The following is a 26,307-nucleotide window of genomic DNA, read 5'->3' on the forward strand; positions in this document are numbered from 1 at the left end:
TCTTATTCTCCAAAAAATTGAAAAATGGTTGGAAGAAACACACACACACATATATACATGTATTTACACCCATGCGTAAACACGCACGTATGCTTTTATGACTTTTGAAATTATTTTAGAGTTTATTTGGGAGAACACATTGGCAAGAATAGGTAAATCAATTTTGAAAATGAAAAGTGATGAGGATACATGCATTACCAGTTTAGATGTTTCATTAAACTCAAAACAGTGTGGTGCTGACCCAAGAACTGATATAGCAATAAAACTAATTAGATTATTCTGGAATAGACAGTATGGTATGAATAAGAACTTAATATACACTGAAGCATTGCTTGTCCAGTGAAAAGGGATGAGTTATTCAACACATTCTCTGCTCAACATCATTACCTTTCTCTCAGACTGCCGCAGCCTCCCCAGTGGTCTCATGCTCACACTTGACCACCACCCTGCCCTGCTCCTTCACACACACACACACAAACACACACACACACACACACACACACACACACACACACACACACACACTCTCCATGTTCTGGGGAAACAGGACCTTTAACATTTAGGACACTGAACAACACTTTCACACGTACTGTTTCCTTTCTCTAAATTCATGTTGCCATTTTTCTTCATTCTCAGCTAGAAGGTTGTTTCCTTCCAGAAGCCTTCCTTTGCCCCCCATGTCCAGATCAGGTACTTCTTCCCACCTGTATTTCCTCTTGCATAGCTTGTAATATGCTATTTTATAATGACCTGGTTTTGTTTGGCTATCTCTTCATTAAATTGTAATCTCTAACTGGCAAAACCACCCGTACCTGGTTTTTTGTCTTACCTCTAGTGTCACGCTTAGTGCTGAACACAAAACACTCAATAAGTATGTGTTGAATCAACAACTAAACTGTAATCACAAATGAATAAAATGAACACACTTCAAGCCACAAAAGCTTATTCATTTGTCAAAAATACTTTAAACAAAATTAAAAGACCAACATCAAACTGGGGAAATATTTATAACAAGTATTATAGAAAATAGATTGCTATCTTTAAGATGAAAAGGGGTTATTTTTTACAAATTAAGAATTTTTTTACGTCTATTAATGATAAAAAATTAAAAAAATGTTGAGAGTCAAATAGAAATCTTGATAATCAACATAAAAGGAAATCAATAAAAGAAGAAGTATGAAGGGTAGTAAGTGTATGAAAAATTAATTATACCTAGTAGTCAAAGAAATGAAAATGAATATTATTTTAGACTTAACAAATTAGCAAAATCAGTACATCCATATGATGGAATGTTATATAAGCTTAAAAAACAAGTTTTCAGGAATGATTTATTGCTACTTATATACACATATATTATTGACTGTCATATAACACTAAGTAGAAAGAATTTGAAAAATATGTATACAATCTATTCCTGATTCTTCTTAAAAATGAGAGAGGAAAATATTTCACCACATATCAGTATTTTTTTTTCTTCTGGGTGATGAGATGAGGATGATACTGATTTTCTTTATTTCATTCTAAAATGCCAAAAAAATTATAAAAATTTTAAGCCTACATAAGAATCCATTTTCCTAACCTTTCAGCAAATTGAGAAATCTATTCCATAATACACTGGACAGCTGACATTTATATTCTTATGTAAAGTTACTTTCTTCCATCTCTTTAATGTACCAAATGAAATAAGCCTTTCTTAGATTTCCCTGATCAGAGAAATGACTACTTTTTTTCTGGGGCAAAATGAGTAGAGAGGTAGTCAACAAAAATGAAAAAAAAAAAAAAAAACCTTCAAAGAATTCCAAAGAGTACTTAAGACCCACTGTTCAGAACTGAGCAGTCCTGGAGGATAAACCAACTAGCTTTATCACTGGAAATAATTCACGGAGATGAAATACCAAGATGTTAATGAAAATTATGTCTATTGAGTTCCTAAACAGAGGTTAATTAAAACTCCTTCCTCATCTTCTGAAGTATGTGCCAGAGATCCCACAGTATTAAAAGTCATTGGGGAGTGTCAATTAAGCTGTGTGGCACAATATTCATTTCCATGTTCCAGAAGGAAAACGTATTCACTGTGCCACGATGGTACACGGGCTTGGGCCACCTTCTAGCCTATAATCTAAAAAGCATGCGAGGTAAGTTACCATCATTGTTTATCTTCTTATCAACTGCCTTAACTTCTGTATAAGTCTATAGGCATCTACTCTGGCCTGCCACAATAGTCTTAAAAGAGTAGCCTGAGTGGTTCTTTTAAAAACTACGCACAAGATCATGCCATCCCTCCACTTCAAATGCCCCAAAGGTTTTCCCTTGCTCCTTGAGAGCCTGGGGCCTGGTCCCTCTCATTCTCCAGCTTCTTCTCATGTTTTGTTCAACTTGGCTCATACACACTGGGTTTCTTCATTTCCCTGTATTGGCATGCTCCCTCCCACCTCAGTGCCTTTGCAGGTACTGAGAAAATGTTACCTTCCCATTTTGATCTTAAATCAGTCATCACTTTGACAGGGTTATTCTCTTACAGATTAATGTCTCTCTCCTTTGTTGTCCTTACCATACTCATAAATGCACTTGAATTTGATTGAGATCTCTTTCCTCAATATATTACAAGCACTGTGTAGGCAGAGACCACTCAGCTCACTATTATTCCCTTAGCATCCAGCACACTGTGTCTTAGGGTTTCGGAGATCTTCGTTTTATGAATTTTGCAGAATCATTCCCAAAGATGACCATGATATATTTTAATATGAATTTCTGCACAGGACTTTCAATGACACACAGTTCCTTCTCTAACTGATCTCAGTAAATTCATGTAAACTTTTCTCACTGAGTCAGGAGAGAAGAGGAGAGAATTCAATGCAAAGGTAGACTTCCCAGATCAGAAGTAGAGTCCTGTCTGGGCAGCAAAGCTCAGTCTAGAGTTATTCAGCTCATTATGCTAAATTACATCCAAGATTTTCTCCTTCTACAGAAAGAATGTGGTTTGTGTAAACTATTTGCATGGTTGATATCCATCAGAGGCAAACTCTAACTAGAGATCTCTTCCTTTTTTTTTTCTGAGACAGGTCTCACTCTGTTACCCAGGCTGGAGTGCAGTGGCGTGATCATGACTCACTGCAGCCTTGACCTTACAGGTTCAAGCAATTCTCTTGCCTCAGTGCCCCCAAGTAGCTAGGACAACAGGTGCGTGCCACCATGCCCATCTAATTTTTTAACTTTTTTTTTTTATAGAGACAGCATTTTGCTGTGTTGCTCAGGCTGGTCTCAAACTACTTGGGTGCAAGCAATCCACCTGCCTCAGCCCCCTAAAGTGCTGGGACTACAGGCATGAGCCACTCCGCCCATCCTAACTAGAGATCTTGGCTCTAAATTACTGCAGGATTATTCCTATACAAAGAAGGATTTTAGTTTTGTTCTTATTCCAACACACCAGAAAGCTTAATTGTGGTTATAATTAAGGTTTAGAGAATTATGGAATGCATTTGTAACCAGCTTAGAGCATTTTGCAAAAGTCAATGTTTGCTTTTCCTGTAGTCCATTTTGCTCTCTCCTAAATCCCCTGCGCTTTCTTAATTTCTCCCCCACTTTCACACTTCTGACTTGTTTATTCTTTGTCATATTCAAAAGGTACAACGGGGCATCATTAGGAAGAGGTGATGTGACCAACCTGGCACACCATGTTCCAGCCTAGTCACTGCACTTCAAGGACTCACAAGGCCTGAAGAGACAGTGATGGAGGCATAAAATGTTCAAGAGGATGAGGAAGTGGGGATTGTTTAAGAACAAATCATGAAGATTTGAACTATTCTGTCTGCAAAGATAAAAGCTATAACAGAATATGGTTAATATGAAGACAGATAGGGACAGGATAAATAGACTTACTTCCCAATACCATAATAATATAAAATTCCTTGTAACAGAAAGAGTTACAAAACGGGGAGAGGATCTACTATATAACCCTATAGATAGTTAACTTAAGATACTTGCTTATTGACGTTATTGACAATCTAAATAAGGGAATTTTTTTTTAAATTCATATATGACTTGATAACAGATTCATGATGTAGTATTAACCAAATATTCACATAAATTCATGTATAATATGACACCAGATTCATAAAATATTAATGTAATATCGACTGAAATATGAATAGGTTAAACAGATTCAGGGATAAATTAATTTGTGTTATTCCAGCAGATAAATACTTGGCATTAAGAGAGTCTAGTTTTATTGAAACACAGCCACATTCATTCATTTATGCATTCTCTATGGCTGCTTTTGTGTGACAAGGGCAGAGGTGAGGAATTGTGACAGAGGTTATATGGCCCACAAAGCCTAGAAATATTTACTATCTGGCTCTTTACAAAAAATATTGCTGACTCCAGTCTAGAACATATTAAGAGCATCCTTAATATTCGAGGTCCACATTAAGTAGATGAATATAAGTTCTTCTAGATAATACCTCTTGGTAGGTGTACAATTTTGGCCAGGGCAGCAATTTCTGATAATCATGTAAAGAGTCTGAAAAAATACCCGTTAATCTCATCATCATGTCCTTGGACGTTCGGCAATCAAGCTAAAGATACTTCCTGAATTTTAGAAAGCTGGTGAGTTAGCAGGTTTCTGGTTACATTTAGCTCTTTTTGATGCCTTTCAATTCTGGGCTCCCCACCTACTTAGAAACATGAAATTACTGGGAAATGAAACTCAGAAGTACAAAATGGTGTCATCAGATTAGTTGAAATTAAGGTCTGGGGCTTCTGATTTTTAGAACATAACACCACGCTTTCCTGTACAGCAAAGAGATTAGCAGTGCTTTACTCAGAAAGAAACCAAAATCATAGTCTTCACAAACAGGGACTTCCCTTTTTTCCCCCCAGTGAAGTCCCCTGGTATAAAATTAATGTGTATACATGTATTATAACATGACTTTGGTAATCATGTCAGTTATACTGCCTAAATGAAAAGAACAATATAGAAGCCTACTCCATTGTTTGGACATTACTGTTCCCATTTTTCATAACCAAACATGTAAAACGTTGAATCCCCTAGCGAATTTAAAGTTTCTCTCAAAACTGAGGGTGGGAGGAAGCCATAGCAGTTCAGGGTCAAGTTCTAAATTTTGAGGCATCATGATTAAGCTCTTCAAGTACAGGGCTCTGGCTTAGCAGCCAAGTCCAAGTATGAGATTCATTAAAGCATTTCATTGTCAGCTGTCATTAACAGTGATCAGTGTCATTCCCTTACTCCCATTGAATGCTTGGCATTGGCTGGGCAAATTCACCCACAAAGAGAAAGTCTCAACAGCAGCTGCCTGCTTACACAGAAGAAAGATTCCAGACTAGCTTAATGCTTTGCCACTGAATAATGCCCTAGCTGCTTGAATAATCAGAGCTACCTACCACATTGTACAATAATCATATCCTATCTAAAATTCATTGCTTCCAAAGGAATATATCAGTGAAAAAAGTCCTGATCAATGACTACTTTGAAAAAGGAGATCCCCATAAAATACCATTGTGGGAAGTTTTACATTTGTACATGGAATTGCCAAGTCTTTACATAACCAGTCTAAGTGATAACACAGCGAGAATCCATAAGCATAGCTTATGCTTCAGTTGATGATTTCTCAAAGCCACATGTGATTTCTACTTTAAAAGAAATCCACAACCTGTTAGGTTATTGCACTTGGATTATGCCTTAGATTTCAAAGCATTCCCTTTACATGATGAATTCTCACCCTAACAATACAACTGAAGATATTTGGAGCTCATGTTACTGCTGTTTCTTTACCTATCTTAGTTTTTTTTTTTTCCTGAGAATTTCACTATTAAATTCTTACTATACACTTTGCTCACAAATGAACGTTTCCTTTCTATACCAGTAATCACAATAATATTTGAGGAATTAGAAGTAAATAGACAGAACCAAAATTGGACAATGAACAATAACAAGCATCTAAACCTCACTGTTCCTTTTGGTGCAGCCACCCAAGTGGCACACAGCTACTCAAGTCTGAGGGCCCCTCCATGTGGCTAGAAGAAGCCAGGCATCTTGCTTTCATAACTGTTTGGCCTTCCAAGTGGTTTAGTGAGTCACAAAACCCATATCATTTCATCTCTCACAAATGGAAACACTTATGCTTTGTTGGGCTGGTTTTCAGTCCTCAGTGCCTGGGGCCCAGTTCCTGCAGAGCACAGTCCCTGGTCCTGGAGGCCTTTGTCCAGGCTGAGGTGTGTCTGCATACTCTCTTCTCCAGCAGGCAGCTATGCATTGACCAGCAATGTGATTTTCCTCAGCACATTTCCAGCCTTCCCATTGTGTCTCTTGCTAATGGTGCTGATATATTTCTGAGCTTTTCCATTTGCCTTGGTTTTGCTAGAGGAAGAACAGGTGCTTCTACCCTTTCCTTATTTCTGGGAATTGTACACTGCCCAGCTGGCGCTGGTTTGCCTGCTGGCATCAAATGTGGGACACATGGAGAAAGTATATTCTGCTAATCTCCTAGCTTCATCTCCCTTGAGGAGTTTTCCTCCACACTTATCAGATCTGGGTTCCAAAGGCTCATAACCTAGCTCTTCAGATAGTATTTGGCAAGAACAGTGGCCTTGAAAGTGTGCCATTTGTGGGTGAATGTACAAAGCACCAAATCAACAAACTATTTGTCATCATTCCATTGCCTTTCCTCCACGTGTGACGCACTGCTCGAACCATCCAAATACATAAGCAGTGTCACAGGAAAAGGGGCAAACTCATTGAGGATCAACTATAGATGAGAAGTTTCTCAACCATTATCTTCCTCCACCCCCAAAAGGGCCTGGGATGCAGGCATTAATTTCTCTATTGTTAGAAAGATGGAGCCTGAGGTTCAAGAGAAGGAAAACTTCCCTGGGTCACCCAGTTTCTCAGGGGCACAGGCTTGAAGCAAACACAGCAAAAAGAAGAAATGTATTGCTCTTGTATTCAGAGATGCATAACAGTGGGAGAAATATCACATAGCTAACTCCATCTCGCTTCTAATCTCACAAGCTAACTGCCTTTGCTCATTCCTGCACATAGGCCAAGCTAATGATGGAAAGAATTTAGATTATAGTTTAACTTCAGAACTAATGACCATCTCTCTTTTGGAACAGACACCTGAGGAGATTAGAGAGTATGCACACAAATAACAATGCCATCTTAAAGATTTATAGAAACAAGGTCAATCAGGAAAGTAGTTGACCATGAACAAAGAAGTTTTGCAACCTCCTCAGATCCCTGCTGATGCCCAAATGCCTGTGGTCACCAGGCACCTGTAGACCTTAACCCCCTACCTGTTCCCCCTTCCCCTAACATAAAAGGAGCCTAACAATCTATCAACTTAAGATGGTTCTTTAGTACATCAGTCTGCCATCTTCGAGGATTGCTGGCTCCCTGAAATAAAGTCATCTTCCTTGCCCCAATACCTTATCTTATTGGCTGTCATGTGGTAAGCAGTAAGAGCTTTGGACTTAACTACAGAAGGTAAATTCTTTTATGAGGGTTGCCAACCAGAAGCATGTTGCTGGTTTGTTGGTGAAGTGCAAGAAGGGTGTGAAATAGAAGTGAGTGGTCAGGGATGTTTTAGGGCCTTTGAGGCTCATAAATTTGTACTGAGCTCAGACTCAACACTTGCCCCATGCCCTTAGTATTTTACCCTGTTGACTGTACATGTGTTGGTGTTCCCCATTAAATCATGAACCCTTTGGTGAGGATGATAGCAATTACTCCCATGAATTGTGTGCTTCCTTGGTGCCAAGTGTTGTAGATGCATTGTCTTTTTCTCGCAGCAACCCTGGAATGTATGTTTAGTAGCCTAATTGTACAGATGGAAAAGTGAGACAGAGAGGTAACTCACTTGCTGCACAGCTTCACTCCTGGAAAACTAGAGCTGAGATCTATGTTGTCTGTCTGATTCTAACGAAAGTTCTCAGTTGCAAGAAGTACAAAAAAACCCTCAACCCTAGGGCAAGTTCCAGGTCCTTGGAAGAGTGGAATCCATTGCTGTTTAGAAATAGAAGTAAGGGCCGGGCACGGTGGCTCATGCTTGTAATCCCAGCACTTTGGGAGGCTGAGGTGGGTGGATAGCTTGAGGTCAGGAGTTTGAGATCAGCTTGGTCAACATGGTGAAACCCTGTCTCTATTCAAAAAAAAAAAATTAGCTGGACTTGGTGGCACACGTCTGTTGTTCCAGCTACTCAGGAGGCTGAGGCAAGAGAATCACTTGAACCCGGGAGGCAGAGGTTGCAATGAGCTGAGATTGTACCACTTTACTGCAGCCTGGGTGACAGACAGAAAAAGACTCTGTTTAAAAAAAATGGGAAAAGAAAAAAAAAGATCTAGAAGTAAGAACTCTGGAACTGAGGGCTTTCTTTTCGCTTAGCTGGATATCAGCAAGGCTTCTGGAAATTGTGGTATTACACAGGCACCAGAAGAAGCTACTACAAGGTGCTATTAGAGGTTCCCACAGGCTCTCAAAATGTTTCTCTCACCTAGATCATAGCAATGTTTCCACCAATGGAGACTTGAGGTTGAACTACTTTTAAAATGCAAATTCTGGAAGTGCTCATTTATTGAACAATAGTGGCCTGAATGGTTTACTGAATTCTTTGGTATATTCTCAGGAAGGTTCAGTTTGGAGGAAGAAGGGGTCTGACAGAAGAAAACAGACCACGAAGTGGGAGGGGGACAAGAAAAGGAGTTGGGGGCTTATGTGGGGCATCTTAATAGGGTAAGCAGAGGTAAAAGAAATTCTTCCTCAAACAGAGTAGGATGACAGTGGAGAAGTGAAATAAGCAGGTAAACTTATTCCTTGGGTCTAGCATACCACTCTGTGCGATCCTCTAGATGAAATACACGTACAAGTGGTCATTAGTGTGTGATGACTGTGGACAACCTGGGACATAGATCAACACCAAAGACAGCGTGCTGCCTTATAGTTTTGGGACCAGACCTATATAGGTAATCAGAAAACTTTCATTTCTTTTGAAGACGTGGACAGTGATTTGGTTTGACACTAGTTGGGCTGACAAGAACTTGGTTTTTAACCATCTGTTATCTGTGATTATTTGAAATATTCAGTTTCAAAAGTTTAACCCACTTATTGAACATTCCAATTCCAAAGACATTGTTAGGCACTGGGGCAGAGTATACAAAGGAGAATAAGTCACAATCCTGCCCTCAGGAAGCTTATAGCGTAGTGGTCTTGACCAAGAAGTCTATGTTTGACACAAGGTGATAAATGAAGGTGGTAGAGTAATACCATGAGTGCAATGAGTACATTCTAGAATTCCCCTTTAGGTGACAGGTTTTGCCTTCCCTCATCATCTTCCCAAATCTTAGCAAGCATCTAGCTCCACTGACTGATGTTTAACTCCATGTATCCTTCTGGACATCCAACCCATGCAATCCTTTTCTGCTGAGAAACTTCTGAGGCCTGTGATGACCTGAGACAAATGCAGAGAAGAACTTATATCTCCAGTCTCCTGAAAGTGGGTGTACATGCCAGCATTCCCAAGTTCCTGTAGAAGACTGAACCCGTGCAGGCTTAGATCCTAGGACTCTTAAACCTGATACTTAACTCTGTCTAGATTATTTGTAAACTCACCACTGGAAGTACATGCCCACCAATACCCAGATGTGTGCATCTTGTGTGATTTCATCTGTTCTTCTGTACTTTTCTCTGAAAGTACTGCTGTTCATCCCTAAATAGCCACACTAAATAATACACTTGAGTTTAGAAAGGAAGCTCCAGGGCCACTAAAGAGACTGCTACTACTACTGGGGGATCAGCAATAGTCTGTAGGCTCTGGCTTCGCACAGTCATAGCATCTCGCGTGTGAGATAACTTTAAAAGGGTATCTGGCCCATATTCATATACATGGTATATTTTTGTAAAGGCTGGAGGACAGGAGAGAGGGACATATTTTTATGAACGTGCTTTTGTATCTTTGAATTTTAAATGAACTAAATGAATTCTAAACCATGCATAAAAATAAATAAAAATATAAAAGTCACAGATATGAACACTATTATGGTTGCAATGACATCCTTTGAAAAGTAAAGAAAAGTTGCTAAGAGAAAAATAAAGCTCATTGAATCAAACCCTGAGGGAGGTGATAGACTCATCCCTGTGATCACATAACTGCCATTAATTGCTCTGATCTTTAAATGACTTGATTTTAGCTTAGGACATATCTATATCTGATACATATTCACCCTTACTTTCTGCTAAATATTTAATCAAAATCATCACAATAAAGAAGGAATTTATATTATTGGTTTGAAGATATTTTTTTAAAAGATTTAGCTTTTTGTAGGATTCTGAGTTATTTGGAGAATATGCAAAGATTTGAAATAGCTTTCAAACTTTAATTAACTGATGTTGCCACTGCAATCTTCCAAACTTAATTGAGTATAGTTTACTGCAACTATATATATGGATTTCTGTTTTCTTTGCAGTTTTAAATTTGGAAGTTAACCACAAGAAATATCTGACACGTATCATATAATATTTTAAAATAACATTTTTTTGAAAATTAAAGTTGAATAAACAAATTGACGATTTGATTAGGTAAATTCAACACTTCCAATGAACGCATGCTAATCTTTATTGAAAATTGTCCTATGGAGATTGGAGCAAAAACGTTGCCTCTTATATAATTAAAATATATAACTAGTTTAAACATATAGTATAGAAGACAAATCATCACAATTACTGCCTTTACAGCCATTGCTGAAGAATTCATTACTTAAATTAAAATCTTAATGCATTTCCTTGTATAAACTTCAATTCTGCTAAATCCATTGTTGTTACTATCATTAGGGAGGAAGGAAAGTCTGTTACTTTCACGCTAGTTATTGAGAAACCAAGTAACTCGCGAGCAAACATTTTTGAAGGTAGATATGCAGTGAAAGGTAGAGAAGACAGAATGAAATATTGTGTTTCCTAGGCTTATTTCACTTCTAATAAAACACTGGAAAGAAGCCATCAAAATTTTAAAGGAAATAATGTGGTAACAAATAAATTAATATGACTCTCTCTATAGGTTTAAAAAAATTTTTTTTAAGTTTCCAAAGGCCGGCCTCAGATGGCTGTAGGGAGCAATTAGAATTTCCTTCATGGTTTGTTGAATAACTTTGGTTTCTTCAGTCTTCGATAAGTGGCAGGTGGGTGGGTACAACACAGAAACTATGACTAGTAGGCAGGAAGAGTTTGAGGAAAAGAGGCGGCATTTCATCAAGACTCCTCTGGTATTGGCAACTTTAACCAGCCAGAGCCCTGTCTAGGGGGTGGTAATTTATCCTCCCACCTTGGCAGATGGCAGATGGTTTAGATGTGAGGCCTTTCTGGAGGGGGGTTGGATCATTCAGCCTCTAGATGATGCCATCTCCCCACCAGTCCCACTCCTGGAAGCCCAGCCCAATTTTACTGTCTCCTACTGGTACCTTGGGTTTTTTGCAGGAGAAACAAGTCTACTTCTGAAGGTGGCAGCTTCAATTATATAGAAAAGTGGCACAACATAGTGGCTAGGAACCCAGAGCTCTACAGACAGACTCAGTTCAAAATCCGGCTTTACTACTTACCAGCTGTATGATCTTGGGCCTATGACTTAACCCCTTTTTTTGCCTCAGTTTCCTCATCTATAAAATGTTAATAAGAGTACCTACTTTTTATTATAAAGGGTGGCTGGAAGGACTAAATGAGTTAAAACATGAAATTCTTAAAACAAGGCATTGTATATAGTCAGTGTCCACTAAATGCTTGCGATTATATTAGCATTTCTGCGGAGAAACTGAGCAACTGTAGAAAGCCCCATGTAAATGTCTGACAGCAGGAAGGCCTTGGTAAACACAGCCAAAGTGTCAAAACACTCAGAAAAGAGATAAACTAGTAATGCGAATGTGACTTTTCCAGCACTTACGAAAAGCACGGTAATCAAAAACAACAAAAGCCATCAGAACAGTCTTATGAGACAGGATGAAATTTTTATGGTTAAGAGGCAAAAGCAGCAAACAGAAGTTTCTCACCAGGCAGGGATTTGTTTTGTTCCGCTTAAACAAGTTAAGGTTAAAATTCCTAATGTTTTTAAATAGCACTAGATGTTATTCTGTTTTGGTTCAAAACAAGGGGTCTAAAACAAGGGTAGGGCAGGAACACTCATCTTGAACAGGACTAGGTTTTCTAGCAGTTTGGCTGGTCCCCTCCATCTGAAAGCCATGCCGGCCCTGCCTCCAAATTCCATCCTGAATCCAACACCTCTTCCACCTCGTTTGCTGTCACCTTGGCATGATCCACCCTTCCCTCTTGCTTGTACTTCCGATCAGCCTCCTACAAACCCTCTGCTTTCAGTCTTCAAAGCATTCTCCACACAGAAGCTGGGAAGAGCTCTCAAAGGCAATGCCAACCATGTTCCTTCCCTGCTGAAAACCTCCCAATGAGTTAGGATGTTAAGCTCTCAAAGCACTTAATAGCCTAACTCCATCCCATGACCTTGGGCCTTCCTTGCTCTTTTCCCACCTGTCCCTCATTGCTTCTTACCTCGGGTCCAGCCACAACGGTTTCCTTTCTGTTTCCTGAACAAGTCAGACCTTTTCCAGTCTTAGGACTTTTGCTGTTGTTCTTTCTGCCTGAAGCCTTCTTTCTGCCAGCTCTCAGCATGTTTTTCTTTTTAGTACTGATGTGCTGGCTTGAAGGCCACCTCCTCAGACAGTGCAACTCGTACAAGCTATTGAAAGCAGCCCTCAGCAAACTCTATTCCGTTCAATTCATTGCATTTTTTTTCATGGTAATGACTAATTTATTGGGTTTTATTTACTGTTTGTTTTTAGTGTGGATATCTATTTCCTCTTATTGGAATGTAAACTACACTAGAATAGGAACTTTGTCCTTGTATCTCCAGTCCCTATAATGGGTCCTTGGAACAGAGCAGGACCTCCATAAACATTAGTTGAGTGAATAAAGACATTCTGATGCCCATGATACTTGACTAACAGGAGGTCTCTGTCCATCCTTCTCCCCTGAAATCTTTTTTCTTATTTTCTCCTAATCCCGCAATCTCAGCACCCCAGAAAACAAAATGCTACATCATCTTCTGTCCCCCAACCTCTTCCACCAAATCTAATACAAAAACCTGGTTTCTTTTTGTTATTAATACAACCTTCTGAGGATTGATGTATTAGACTTAGCTGGACCTTGGATAGTTGATTCCAGAATCATTCTCGAAATCACAGATTCTTCCACATTTAGGATGACTTGGAATTGGCTTTTTCCAAATCCAAATTTATGAGTACCCCAGCTACTCTGATACCAAGTAGCTTCTGCAACCAAAATGATTTCCAGGGTCTGAGAGGGTGTTACACAGCCTAGTTAGTTCTTGGCTAATTTACCTTGGTAAAGCCTACCCAATGACAGTTCCTGGAGACTACTGCTGTAATTATATTTTTAATAAGGGTGTGAACAGGAACAGAGTTAATTGGCTTTAAAATGGCTGAGACAAGAAAGCAAGTCTTGGTTAACTAAAGATTAACATAGCAATTGGGAAATCTAATATATAGGTGGCAGGAAAGCTTAACCTTTATCTTTCAATCTCATAATTAATTAGCAAGCTTCCGGCAATCTGATTTCTAAATTGCACACAGAAAATTTTAGTCATGAGGCTACTGAGTGTGAGGTCTCTCTGTAGAAGTAGTAAACTTAAATTATGCTCAAAATCATGTTTTTTAAAGAACAAAATGATGAAATTGCTACTCAACAAAAATACATTTTGATGGTTTTCTGGGCCATGAGACTCTAAAACAAGGCAAAAGAAGAAATATAAATAAGTAATTAAGATTTGGATCATAGCTGACCAGTAGTAGCTCTTAGCCCTGGATGCATATTATAAGCCTGGAGAACTGTAAATAAATACGAATGTCCAGGCCCCTTCCAAGAATATTGATTCAGTGAGTCTATGAGTTGTTTTTAAAGCTCCCTAGGTGACTCTCACGTGCAATCAGTGTGGAGCAACACTGTTTAAGAGGCTTGCTTTTTGCTATTGCTAAAGCTTTTGGAAATTGTTTTAAATCAGTAATGGATTTGGAGACAGAGAAAGAAAACCCAACCATTTGGGAATGGTACAAATTGACCTATCTTTTTTGTGTAAAGAGGCTGTATTGCCAAGACTCTGGCTTTTTCCCCACACTGTCCTTCAGAAGAACCTCCGTCTACCCCACCCCCACTCTCAACATTGGCAGTGAACCCAGTAGCTACCAACACATATAGAGGATTCTTTAAAATGTAGCTGTTGGCCAGGTGCGATGGCTCATGCTTGTAATCCCAGCACTTTGGGAGGCCAAGGCGGGCAGATCAGGAGGTCAAGAGATCAAGACCATCCTGGCCAACATGATGAAACCCCATTTCTATTAAAAATACAAAAATTAGCTGGGCTTGGTGGCGCATACCTGTAATCTCAGCTACTCGGGAGGCTGAGGCAGAAGAATAGCTTGAACCCCGGAGGCAGAGGTTGCAGTGAGCCGAGATTGCGCCACTGCACTCCAGCCTGGAGACACAGCAAGACTCCGTCAAAAAAAAAAAAAAAAAAAAAAAAAAAAGCAGCTGTTTCAAATGTTGGGCTTTCTCCTCTTTTTTTCAGAGGTGTAACAAAAAGGTGATATCCTTTCAGTGAACAAGAGCTTCAGAGAAGAGAAATCAGAACAGCCGTAAAGTGTGGGGCTAGGAGTGGCGGAATAGCAACCAGAGTCTTCACTTCCCAGATGTTAGAGTGGATAAATTGTAAATATGCAAGGCCAAACTTCACTAGACTGAGAGCTCCCAGGCATCAGAGATGGAGCTCTCAGGACCACTGTGACTGGCTATGGGTCATTGACACTCAGATAATCACAGTGTTGGCAGCTTAGGTAAACCAGTCATCGTCACCTACTGATCTGTGACACTAATTCATTCATGTAAGAAATAACATTCTAACACCAACAGGAGAGTGGGTAGACATACTTTAGGAGTCTAATAAGATATGTGGAATTCAGTGGCTGGAAATTCTAATTTCACCTCCCTGAGAATTCTCATTTCACCTCCATCACCAGCTAGTCTCCTGGCCCAAGGCAAGTAATTAAACTCCATTTCTCAATTTGTAAAGTTGGAGAGGTGAGGGAAGATTACAGATGCTTATAAAATAGCTACTGTGGGCACTATTAGGCATGATAATAAAGCTCTTGGCAATGATTACAAAAAGCCTGGTGGAAACAAGTACCTGTGAGATACCCATTGTGCCCCACTTAGCTAGGATTGACTCTAGGATACCCCCAAAGTACACAGAGGACAAGAGTAGGCAGCTGGTTACAAAGGCTTTCAGCCACATCATCCAAGTAGACAGAATCACCACGAGGAATTATCTGTGAATTTAAAAGACTACATACAAATGTGCGTGTATATACAATTTATACAAATTAAAGGCCACACTCTTGGTTGTCCATTTAATCTCCTTTAAAAGATTACTTCTTTCATTTTACGTCCCATGATTATGATATAAAAATCTTGGTTTTTGCTCAGTGATTCTCAACTCTGACCTCATATTAGAATATTCTGGGAAATTGAGACAGAAACAAAAATAAAACCAAATCAAACAAAAACACCACTGAGACCAGGCCCTAGTCTTAAACTAATTAAATGGAAGCTCTGGTGTGGGGCTGAGGCATCCATAATTTTTAAAAGCTTCCCAAGTGATTCTGATGTAAAGCTCGGATCTGGAGCCATTGGATTAAGCCAAGTGTTCTTTTTCACATCACGCACCCCTGAACCCATGCACATCTCCACTGCCACACCACTGTGCATTTTTTCTTATTCGAGGTGGCTCTCTCCTTCTCTCCATGTGTCTTTAGGGACCTCAATGTCCATTTTCTACCTGGTCCTTCTTAATATACCTTAGAGCTTATGGGCATGCTGTCCTCCAGAATTGCAAAACTTTGTTTGCATCATTCATGTAACACTTAGAAAATGTTCTTTACATGCTATTGGTCTTTTATGTTTCTGTCCATCTTTCCAACTATGAACTATGCTCCTTCAGAGCAAGAACCAGGTTTTATTATTCTATTTTCCCCATGGAGTCTAGCATAGATTTCCTGGCTTACACAATGCTGAAAAATATGTGTTGCTATTGATGTAGAAATGTTACCAGGGCAGCCCTAGAGAAATAGCTGGGAAAGCTCATTATTGTCTTAAATTGTTATCTTCCTAGTTTCTTTATCTATAGATACTCTTGCTTAAAGAACTCCAGATGGCCTGGGATGTCTCAGGAGCTTGGTGATCCTTTGCCAAATACGAGAGGCCTGCAGGAAACCAGTGCAAACCAGAACTGGCCACCCCTTGTTTCATTTAAGTCATTAACATAGCTCTATAATGCTGGGCTCCCCACCCCTAGAAGAAAACTGCCGCCATTTTTTCTCCATAGGACGCATGGAGAGGCATGTTTATTTGTGTCTGTGTCTCTGCACTTCCTCCCTGCATGTGTTTACATAGCTCCCCGCCCCACAACTAACTTGTCACGATCCTGCAGCTTCCCACAGCTGGGGAGAAGATGACTTTTTAGAGCAAAAGGTCTCTCATTTTCCATTTCTGGCCAGTGAATAAAACCAGCTTGTCCTTTTTCAGTTGGGTGTTCTCTCTCTGGAACCTATATAGACTAGAGAAAGAATTCAGTCTACCAGTGACAGATGCACTAAGATTCATTCTTGTCAACTTCTTTACTGCCATGTCCCCCAGATTTGGATTTCAAGTGGAAATGAACAAATGTTATTCCAAAAGAATCTCACATAATGTTTTGCTCCAGCTACATAAAGGCAATTCCTCCCTGCAGGCACATGTCTAGAGAAGCCATTTGTATTCAGGTTATCAATCATAACCATGGCCAATTTGTACAGTACATTTCACCATTAGCATTTTTTGTGGCATTATCTCATCAACACCAAACTTACTACAGGAAGTAAGGGAGAAAGGTGGGGGAAAAAAGGGAGAGAGAGGGTAACATGCAAACCAGTAGATTAGACAAAAGCAGAATCCAGGTCTTTGCTCTCCCAAGTCAGAGGCTTTCTCCAGCAATACCAGAATCTGACTGCTCTTCTTTTTAAAATAAATGAAACTGCAGGAAAAAATTACATCATTACTTCATTGACATGTTTGAGGGCCACTTTAGCTAGTGGACAAAAGAAACCAAAGCTGGTCTTTTGTGATGCCCCTGGAGTAGCCCTTCTGGAAACTGGAACTACTTTTTGTTCATGCTGTTTTAAGCAAGAGGACAGGGAGAAACATTTATTACTGCACGAGATTACTTATTTAATGAGCTTTGCACAAAAACATGACGCTCTACTTGTCTCCTTGTCTGATTTTACAAAGTGCCCCAAACTACAAAGACAATGTACTAGGAAGTGATTTAAAGGTAAAACTTTAAATCCAGATTTAAAATGACCTTTTCATTGTAGGACATTTGAAAGGCTCAAGAGATTTGCCTGAGTGAGAGGATTGGTCTTGGTGATGAATATAATCACTGGGTCTATTTTATCAGATCCCAGAGTGACGTGGTATAGTGGACTTCAAATGATCACCTGCTAACCAGCAGCATGAGGGTGGGGGAGAAGGAAAAGGGACCTGTTTTCTCTCGCACTTCACCAAATAACTGAATATGGGGGCAGATGAGAAGGAGCCTGACACAAGAATAGAGGAAGAAGTTACATTTGGAAGAAGGGGGAAAAAGTTCCTATCATGTATTTGTCAACTTATTAGTCTAGATCAGTGCTATTCAATGGAAATATAATGTGAGTCATATATGTGATGTAAACATTTCTATTAAGCCACATTAAAAGGAAAAAGGTAAAATTAATTTTAATATATTTTATTTAAACTAGTATAGCTAAAATATTATCATTTCAACATACAATCAATATAAAAACTGAGACAGTTTACTGTTCCTTTTGTTTTTGTTTGAGACAGAGTCTAGTTTTCTCGCCCAGGCTGGAGTGCAATGGTGCGATCTCGGCTCACTGCAACCTCTGCCTCCCAGGTTCAAGTGGTTCTCCTGCCTCAGCCTCCCAAGTAGCTGGGATTACAGGTGCCCACCATCACGCCCAGCTAATTTTTGCATTCTTAATAGAGACGGGGTTTCACCATGTTCCTCAGGCTGGTCTCGAACTCCTGAGCTCAGGCAATCCACTGCCTTGGCCTCCCAAAGTGCTTGGATTACAGGCATGAGCCACCGCGCCGGGTCGAGACAGTTTACTTTTTCGGGGAAATACTAGATCTTTAAAAATCTGGGGTGCAGCGTACATTTACAGTACATCTCAATATGAAATAGCCACATTTCAAATGCTCAATAGGCACACGTGGCTAGTGGCTACTGTGTTGGACAGTTCAGGTGTAGGTGCACTAACTGGAATTTGGGACATCAAATACAAATCATCGTCAAAATTTAGCTACTTAATATACTTTTGATACTCTCCTTCTACCGGCTCCCCCACTTTCTCCAAAAGACATTATCTCAAAGGCCACATGCTGTGTTAGCAAATAGTTGTGGGCTTTGGAGTGAAATAGACTAAGGGAGTCAAATACCAGCTTCGTAACCTTGGACTAGCTCCTTAACCTTGATGACTCCTGGTTTCTTCAACTGCAAAATAAAAACAAATATAGCTAACTCACCAGATTGTTGGGAAGATAAACAGGGTGTACAGCACAGCCTAGAAGAGTACAGTAGGCATTGAAACAATAAGTCCCCCTATATACAACTCAATTTCTAAAGGGCCCATCTTCAGACTTTAAGCTCTCCTGCTTCATTTACTTCAATTTAAGAACTTTCTCTTGAGAGTTCTGCTAAGGTAGCCCTTTCCCTAGACTTTCACAGGGCTGGCTCCTTTTTGAAAACGCAGGTTTAAGTTCAAGGGTAACCTTTGTATGGCAGTCTTCTCTGACTACCCTGTTGAAAGTTGGTCCCACTCCCTATCACTCTCTAGCCTTCAGCCTCTATTTTCTTCATAGCATTTATCAGTATCTGAAATGATTTTATTTATGTATTTGTTCACCTGACTGCTTTCTGTCACTCTCTCTGGCATAGAATTTCCACAAGGGCTGGGATTCTGTGTGTCTCATTCCCCACCGTGTCATCAAGTGCCGAGCACAAAACAGAGCTCAGCAAATGTTTGTCGAATAAATGAATGTAAATGTGCTCAGCACAGCGAGGTAAAGGTAAGTGGTGTTCTGATTCTAAAGGTGGTAGAGAATGAACATTCCAGAGCTCTGTTTAACTAAAAGGATTACCAAGGAAGTCAGTGACAGAGAGCCAGCCTCACCTGCTAATGTTAGGTATTGCCAATCTTGAGTCTAATGGCTGGGCTTGGGAAGGGCCAGGAATATTCTTCTCCCATAGGTGATCTTGTTGTTGCTACCTGTTAATATGTATCACAAGCCAAGTACATGTTCACACCACTTCAAAGCACCCACTAGATTTGGCTCTTCCTGCCTTTTAGAAGAATCTTAATCCAGTTGACTGATGCAAGTTTCTGACATCAGGGAGCTTGGGAGCACTGGGTAGTGGAAAAAGAGTGGGTGCCAAAGTCAGACAGACCTGGACTTGGATCCTGGTTCTGCCTTTCCTGAGCTAGGCAGATGCGGGGTGTGGGGTGGGGGGCATATGTACATTTCTATGTTTCAGTTTCCTTACTAGTAAAGCTGTAAATGATAACTCGTACTCTGCAATCTTGCTATGAGAATTAATTGAGGCAATGTGTGAAAGTGCTTAGCACATCTTAAAGGCTCAATAAATAGTAGGCATCAGTATTGCTATCTTTGCATGCAGGAATACCTCACCAAAGTATACTGATCTTTGGCTACTCTGTGGATATCCAATTTCCTTTTAAGTTTCCGACGTTTCCTTCTTTCATTGCTACATCAGCTGACCACTTGCAATGGAGGCACCAGGACCCCATGGAGAGAGAGTATACGCTGAGTTGGCTACATCTGTGCCAAGCTGTGAAAGATGACAATGGAGACATTTCTCTCTACAGTTTCTGAACATGGACCCAGCCACAAGACTTCTTTCCATGCCTGGCTGTTTTCAGCTACAGGCACAGCTCTAGCTGTTTTGTACTCAAGATTATGGGTCAAGAGAGACTTGAGAGACAGGTCAAGTATCCATGCCGGTCTGGACATATTTTACTTGCCGGCAATACATAGTGCTCTGCTTGACATTGCACAACTGGAACAGCCAGTCTGCCTCTGTATTCTGAGCCCACCACTCCATTTTGAGCATAACTAGACCAGAACTAATTTCACTCGAGACAGAGAGAGTAAACTGTTCTAAAAAGCATGAGACTATTGAACACTTACTTATGGTGCCACATTAATATTAATAAAAACAGCTTATCATTGACTATGGGCTAGGCATGATACATAGTATTTCCATTCTCCCAACAACCATGCAAATAAAAAAAAAAAAAAAAGAAGAAGAGAATAAAACCAGCATTATTTTCATTGTGCTGATAGGAAAAGTGAAGCGCAGGGAAACTCAGAGACTTGCTCAGTGTGGGAGTCAAGATCTGAAGCCCAGTCTGCTGAGTTCCAAAGCCCTGTGTGTTTTCTGATGTACCTTGCTGGCACTGCTTGTGGAACACCCAGGGTCCCCAGAGATCTGAATCCTTAGTCCTCTAAAGGCAAAGTACAGAGGTTCAAAAGAATACGGCTGCCTACTCATACTATGCCTCAGGGAGCAAAGAGTGCTTCATTTCCAAACAAAGCCTTGGCCTCCCTGCCATCCAGCTAGGTGACCTGAAGAGCACTCTGATTCAGACAGCGATCCTCTTTAGATGGCTCTCCAGTGTTGGTGGGACTGAAAATTCTAGGGGTAAGGACTGTCGCCTTAGGAGAGTCATTAAAAAGAGTTGTGAGGAGGTGTCCCCTGGAGTCAGAGGCTGGTAGAGCTCTGGAGAGAGCATGTGCGGAGCTCACCCATGACAAGGGAGCTGTCTCCTTCAGCAGCGTGGCTGACTCCAGACCCCCAAGGCGGCTGTGGATTACTCCCACAGTCAGCACAACTGCCAGCAAGGAGTCGGCTGGGTGGTCTTGATGCAGGAGGGACAAAGGATTGTCACCTGGGGTTCAGGCATGGCTTTCAGGGAGTATCCACAAATCCTCAGGGATTGCACGTAAAATTTTATGTCCATGCCATATGCATTTTCCCCCAGGAAGAGGACTCACAGCTAATCCTCAAAAGGACCTATCACCCCCAATTTTTAAGAACCACTGAAATTAATATTTTCATCTGCTCCTCTCTTGCACTATGCAGCACTTCCACCCCATTAAACATTTATATATGTAAATAATTAATTACCTAAACTTTGCAGGAAAAAATCGAAGCCCAGAGAGGGTAAGTATCTTGCCCAAGTTTGCACAGCCGATGGTCAGGATTGGGATTAGCAGCACTTCCCTGGTCAAGTGAAGCACGATTTCAGGTGGGAAATCTTTGCCAGTCAACTTGACAAATGAAGACAAAGTGATCCCTCCTGATTAATAATAATGTTTTGCAACCATTTTCAAGTCCGGTCATAGAATCCCCTATGTTGCTTGTTCTTCGGGCAGTGTGGGTTGCTTCCTCAGGATACAGGTAGAGGTCACTAAAAGGATAGTTTTCTACTCAAAGAGCCAGGACTCCAGCCCTTGCCTTCCCCTGCCGCAGCACTCGGGCCGGCCGCTCCAGTTACCTGAGTTTGCCTGACTTTAACCAACTCCCCTTCCCTTCCCTCCTCCCTCCTCCAGCGGGCTCTCCTTCCAGCTTCCTCCCGGGCTGCAATTCCTCTGCCTAGGTCCGTCTGCCTCCGTCCAGCTCCGGCTTCCGGCCCAGAGGCTGCTCACCTGCCCCTACCCCTGCTGACTTTTGGGAGGAGCAACACCTTTCGGGTCAGCGTTGCTAACCCTAAACTTTCCCCGCCGGATGCCCGCGAGGCTGCTGCGGCGGCGGCTGCTGGTGGGAGAGTCTCGAGTCCGGCTGTCAGCACATCACCTGTCTGCGCCCCTTCCCCCTCCCTGCCCTTTTTTCCTTTTCTTTTTATTTTGACGCAAATAATTTATATTCTGAGAATCCCACAATCAACGCCGAAACTCATCCCACAATCAACGCCGAAACTCATCCCACAATCAACGCCGAAACTCATGCCCAAGGATGCAGGTGAAGATGCCTTTGACAAAGACGAATGCGAGCCGAGTGCAGTTTGTAAAAGCTGGGGTTGGGGGCAGTGGTGGAGGCAAAGCACCTTAAGAGTATTTTTTAGCCCCTCTGAGAAGGGACATCCGGGCGGAAAGCGGGCGGATCCTGGGCTTCCCTGCCGGCTGCGGCTCTGGCTCCCGGCTGGCGTTCTCTCCAGTAGCCCGCGCTGGCGGCCACCGCGCTTCCCTTCCGCACGCGGGCCTCGAACCCGCAGCCCGGACAGCGGCCGCCCGCGCCGCCCCTGCCGCGCGCCGTTGGAGGCGGCCTCAGCTCGCCATGGGTACTCACTTTTGCCGGGGAGCAAAGTCTGCCAAATCAGTCGATGAGCACTTCCTGCACGAGGAGGTGAAGCTCCATTGTGTGGAAAGCTGTTTCGCGAACGGTCGGTAAAATCCAGAAAGAGGGAGAATGAGTGAGTAAGGCAGAAAGCCCAGCCCAGAAAACCGGCGTCTGGGGATTTCAGCCTCCGCTCCACTGTCCCCAGCCCGGTGGCTCTGTGAGAAGAAGCTCAACTCCGTGCACTTGTTCACTCTTTCTTCATGAGAGGAGGAGTCAGTGTTGCAACATTTATGTTCCTTGCTGGAGGCAAAACAGTGATTTTCTTCAGCATGCAAAACGTCCAGAGCCTGCCAGTTTTACAAGGCGACGGAGGTAGTTGGCGGAGCTAGAATCCTGCGAAGACGTGAAGAAACAACTGATTTCCCCCAGATCGGTTTTGCATGATTAGGGCCACACGTCTTTGAGACTGTACCAGAAAATAGACAGACAAAACAATAATAAAAATGACTTAGTGAGTTGAAAGACCTCAAAGATGATATTTTTCCAGGCAGCCAAGATGTGGAGTGTCTCCGTGTCAAATTTCTTTCCTTATTTCTGAGTAACATTGAACAGCAGCTTGACAACAGTTGAGAGGTTCTCCAGGGATTTGAATTGCACCTTGCCTGAGGAGTCAGATAGAAAGGAGCAAAAGAAGATAGTGACCTAAGAAGGTTTTTCTTTCTTTCTTTTTCTTTTTTTTAATACCCAAAGCGCAAACTTCCAGGGTGCTGTGTTTATTATCTGCCATATGAATATAATACATAAACATTGGTGGTGCCTAAATAGCCCCACTTCTGTGTTTTCCACAAATAAAGAATTATCTTTTCTAACGGGCTGCATGTTGTTCTGAGTTTTCTTTTCCTTGAAACCACACACAACCGCCTTTTCTCTTGCAAAAACAAAAACCCCACATTTAACAGTACTGAAACAAATAGTAGCAGCTGCCTGAATCAAATAGTTATTTCTGGCTATGTATGTTGCTGGTGTCATTTGATGCCATAATAATTAATGCATCCGATTGTTACACAACCCAGAGGGCCACCGAGGAATATTTTTAAAAAAGGTTTTTGAGTTTTGTTGTTGTTGTTGTTGTTGAGATGGGGTCTCGCTCTGTCGTTCAGGCTGGATTGCAGTGGTACAATCTTGGCTCACTGGAACCTCCTCCTCCCGGATTCAAGCAATTATCCTGCCTCAGCCTCCCAAGTAGGTGGGATTACAGGTGCGTGCCACCACGTCCGGCTAATTTTTTGTATTTTTAGTAGAGATGGGGTTTCACCATGTTAGCCAGGATGGTCTCGATCTCCTGACCTCATGATCTGCCCACCTCGGCCTCCCAAAGTGCTGGGATTACAGGTGTGAGCCACCGCAACTGGCTGTTTTTTTTTTTTTTTTAAGTTATTGAAACATGAGGCTTTCCCCTTTGAAATCACAGTTAGCAGTGGGCATTTGCCAAACCACAGGAAGCCATTGAAAATCCCATGATGCTTTGGTGATCCTTTTGGACTGGAATCCCAGAAGCAACTGCATGGGCATAATAACCTAATGCTTCTCAATCAATAACACGTCCTTGTAGAATTAAAACATAGACTCCAGCTGGTTCTATTAGCTAATGGGAGATGCATCTTTCACGTGCAGACTGCACATGCTTCCTCTGATGATTAGGGTATATTTACTTTCACTCATGGGTGTTCATGAAGGTACGCAACTTCTATTTATTTTCAGAACCACTGGGCGACATGAGATCCTCAGTGACAGAATATTTCTGACCTTTGCAAAGCAAAGGGTCACTCAGTTCTACAAGAGTTGTTCTAATTAGACTATTTTAACAGTGAAATAGAAAATCACTCTGGGTAACTCCAGACTGTCAGCTTTTAGAAGACAGGGACTTGGCTTTTCCTCCTAGTGGTTCCCACTCAGCTACAGGCAGCTCGGCTTGTCTGTACTCCTAGCTTACAGATTGGTCATTGCGTGGCTAATCCATACCTGGCTGGTAAGAAGGGCAGGGCTGACTCTCTGCTTTGTTGTGTAGCACACGGGCACTGTCACAAAGCCACGGGTACTCATGGTCAGTGAATTACCTTGCCCCAGCTTTCCTGAGATGATGAAATCCGCAGTGAGCCTCTACATTTTCCCTTTCTACCCCACAGTGGTTCTGTTACTATCTCCTCTCTATGCACTGATATGCTCCAGCTTCTTTACTGATGTCCTCCTCTAGTTCATCTCTACATCTCTGTCTTAATGGACGTGTTCATCCTTCTTTCCAAGCTGACTCCCCCAGCTGAGTCTTGGACCCCATATCCGTTTACTACCTTCAAGACCTTGCTTCTCAACCTGATGCAGAGGAAGAGCCCAGCACTGGCACAGGGTTGGGTCCTTGCTATTCTTGGTTTCTCACTGTAAATTGGACACAGTAACACATGCCTCAAAAATCCAGTCAAAAGAATAATAATGGTGATAGCATATGTAAAATGCCTGCCATCTAACAAATTCTAGAAACATCAAGTTCCTTTTTTCCCTTCCCCTTTCCTCTACCTTTCTTGCATATTTAATCTTTTCTGCCCCACAGGCTTCTTTATCTCAACCTACAACTTCCTACATCTTCTTTGACCCTTCTGACGGCTTTACAATTTAATTCACTCGTTTCTTTACCTGCCAAACTTAGTGAAAGAATGACTTACACACACCAGCTTTCCTGACTTATTACCCTCTCAATGCCTTAACTCACTGGTTCTCAACCTTGGCTGTGAACAGGAATCACCTGAGTGTTTAAAATGTACTGTGTCTGGGTGTCACTTGCAGAGCTAATGCAGGAGGTTTAGAATGGAGCTCTGACTTCTCTTTACAAAAATGCACAGGCAGGGTGGAAAATGGCTCCCTTGAATCCCTTCGCACCTGGCTTTCACCACTACCACTCACTGGCTGCTCTCTGGGAGGGCCCTGCAGGCCTTTCTGCAGCATTGGGCTTTGATTCACTTCCTCCTCTTGAAGTTCTCACGCCTTGGCTTCCAGGCCTCTGCCCTCCTTTGGCTCCCTTCTGTCTGTGGCATTCCTCTGTTGGTTTCTGCTGTTGCTCCTTTTCTCTCTCCTCCTTCTCAAATAGGGAACGTTTTGTCATTGCTGCTTCATTTTTATTCTTTGAGAGCCACATTTCTTTTCTTTTTCTTTTCTTTATTTTTTTTTTTTTTTGGTTTTAAGGAGTGGAGAGGTTAACAGGCAAGAAGGAGCAAGAAGGAAAGGGAGAAGGTAGAAAGAAGCAGCTTCCCTGTACAGAGACGGCGGGGTTGGGGGCGGGGAGAGGCTCCAAAGCCGAAAGAGGAAGTCCCCACTTGCTGCAGATACCAGCCAGGTATATACGCAGAGGCTGGAGGAGGCAGTGTTTGATTTGCACAGGGCTCAGGACTAGGCATGTCATTCAGGTAGCCCATGAAAGAGCTGGCCTTCCCACCCTAGTCTTTTAATATGCAAATGTGGGGCGCCATGATGCTCTACACAGGTAGAGATATGTGGGGGCGGCCATGTTGCCAGCAACATGTGGGGCAAAGGCAAGAAGGCCCTAGGAATCGCCATGTTTGGGTGAACCCAGTTTCTAATGGTCTGCATTTGTATATCAAAGGTTACCAGCCTGGGTCTAAAAGCCGGGGCTTTACAAGAAGCTTTTCTGGAGATACTTTAAAAAACGAAAACTTCCCAAGGACCCCTTTTCCTCCCTATCTGCCTAAAATAATGTCTTAATAA

At 41.7% G+C, this 26,307-nt stretch overlaps 1 protein-coding gene across 2 annotated transcripts in view; it reads right to left on the reverse strand.

The window, feature by feature from the left end:
- Nucleotides 1–22,796, reverse strand: part of PRLR (prolactin receptor) — a 161,859-nt gene extending 139,063 nt beyond the window's left edge. The window contains exon 1 of one of the 2 annotated variants that reach the window (XM_001092241.5): nt 22,543–22,796. The gene's annotated coding sequence lies outside the window, so the exon portion shown is untranslated. The remainder of the gene's footprint in view (nt 1–22,542) is intronic. The other variant, XM_015139842.3, reaches the window with a different exon arrangement.
- Nucleotides 22,797–26,307: the final 3,511 nt, after the last annotated feature.

The sequence above is a fragment of the Macaca mulatta genome, chromosome 6 (genome assembly GCF_049350105.2).
Source record: "Macaca mulatta isolate MMU2019108-1 chromosome 6, T2T-MMU8v2.0, whole genome shotgun sequence".
NCBI lineage: Eukaryota > Metazoa > Chordata > Mammalia > Primates > Cercopithecidae > Macaca > Macaca mulatta.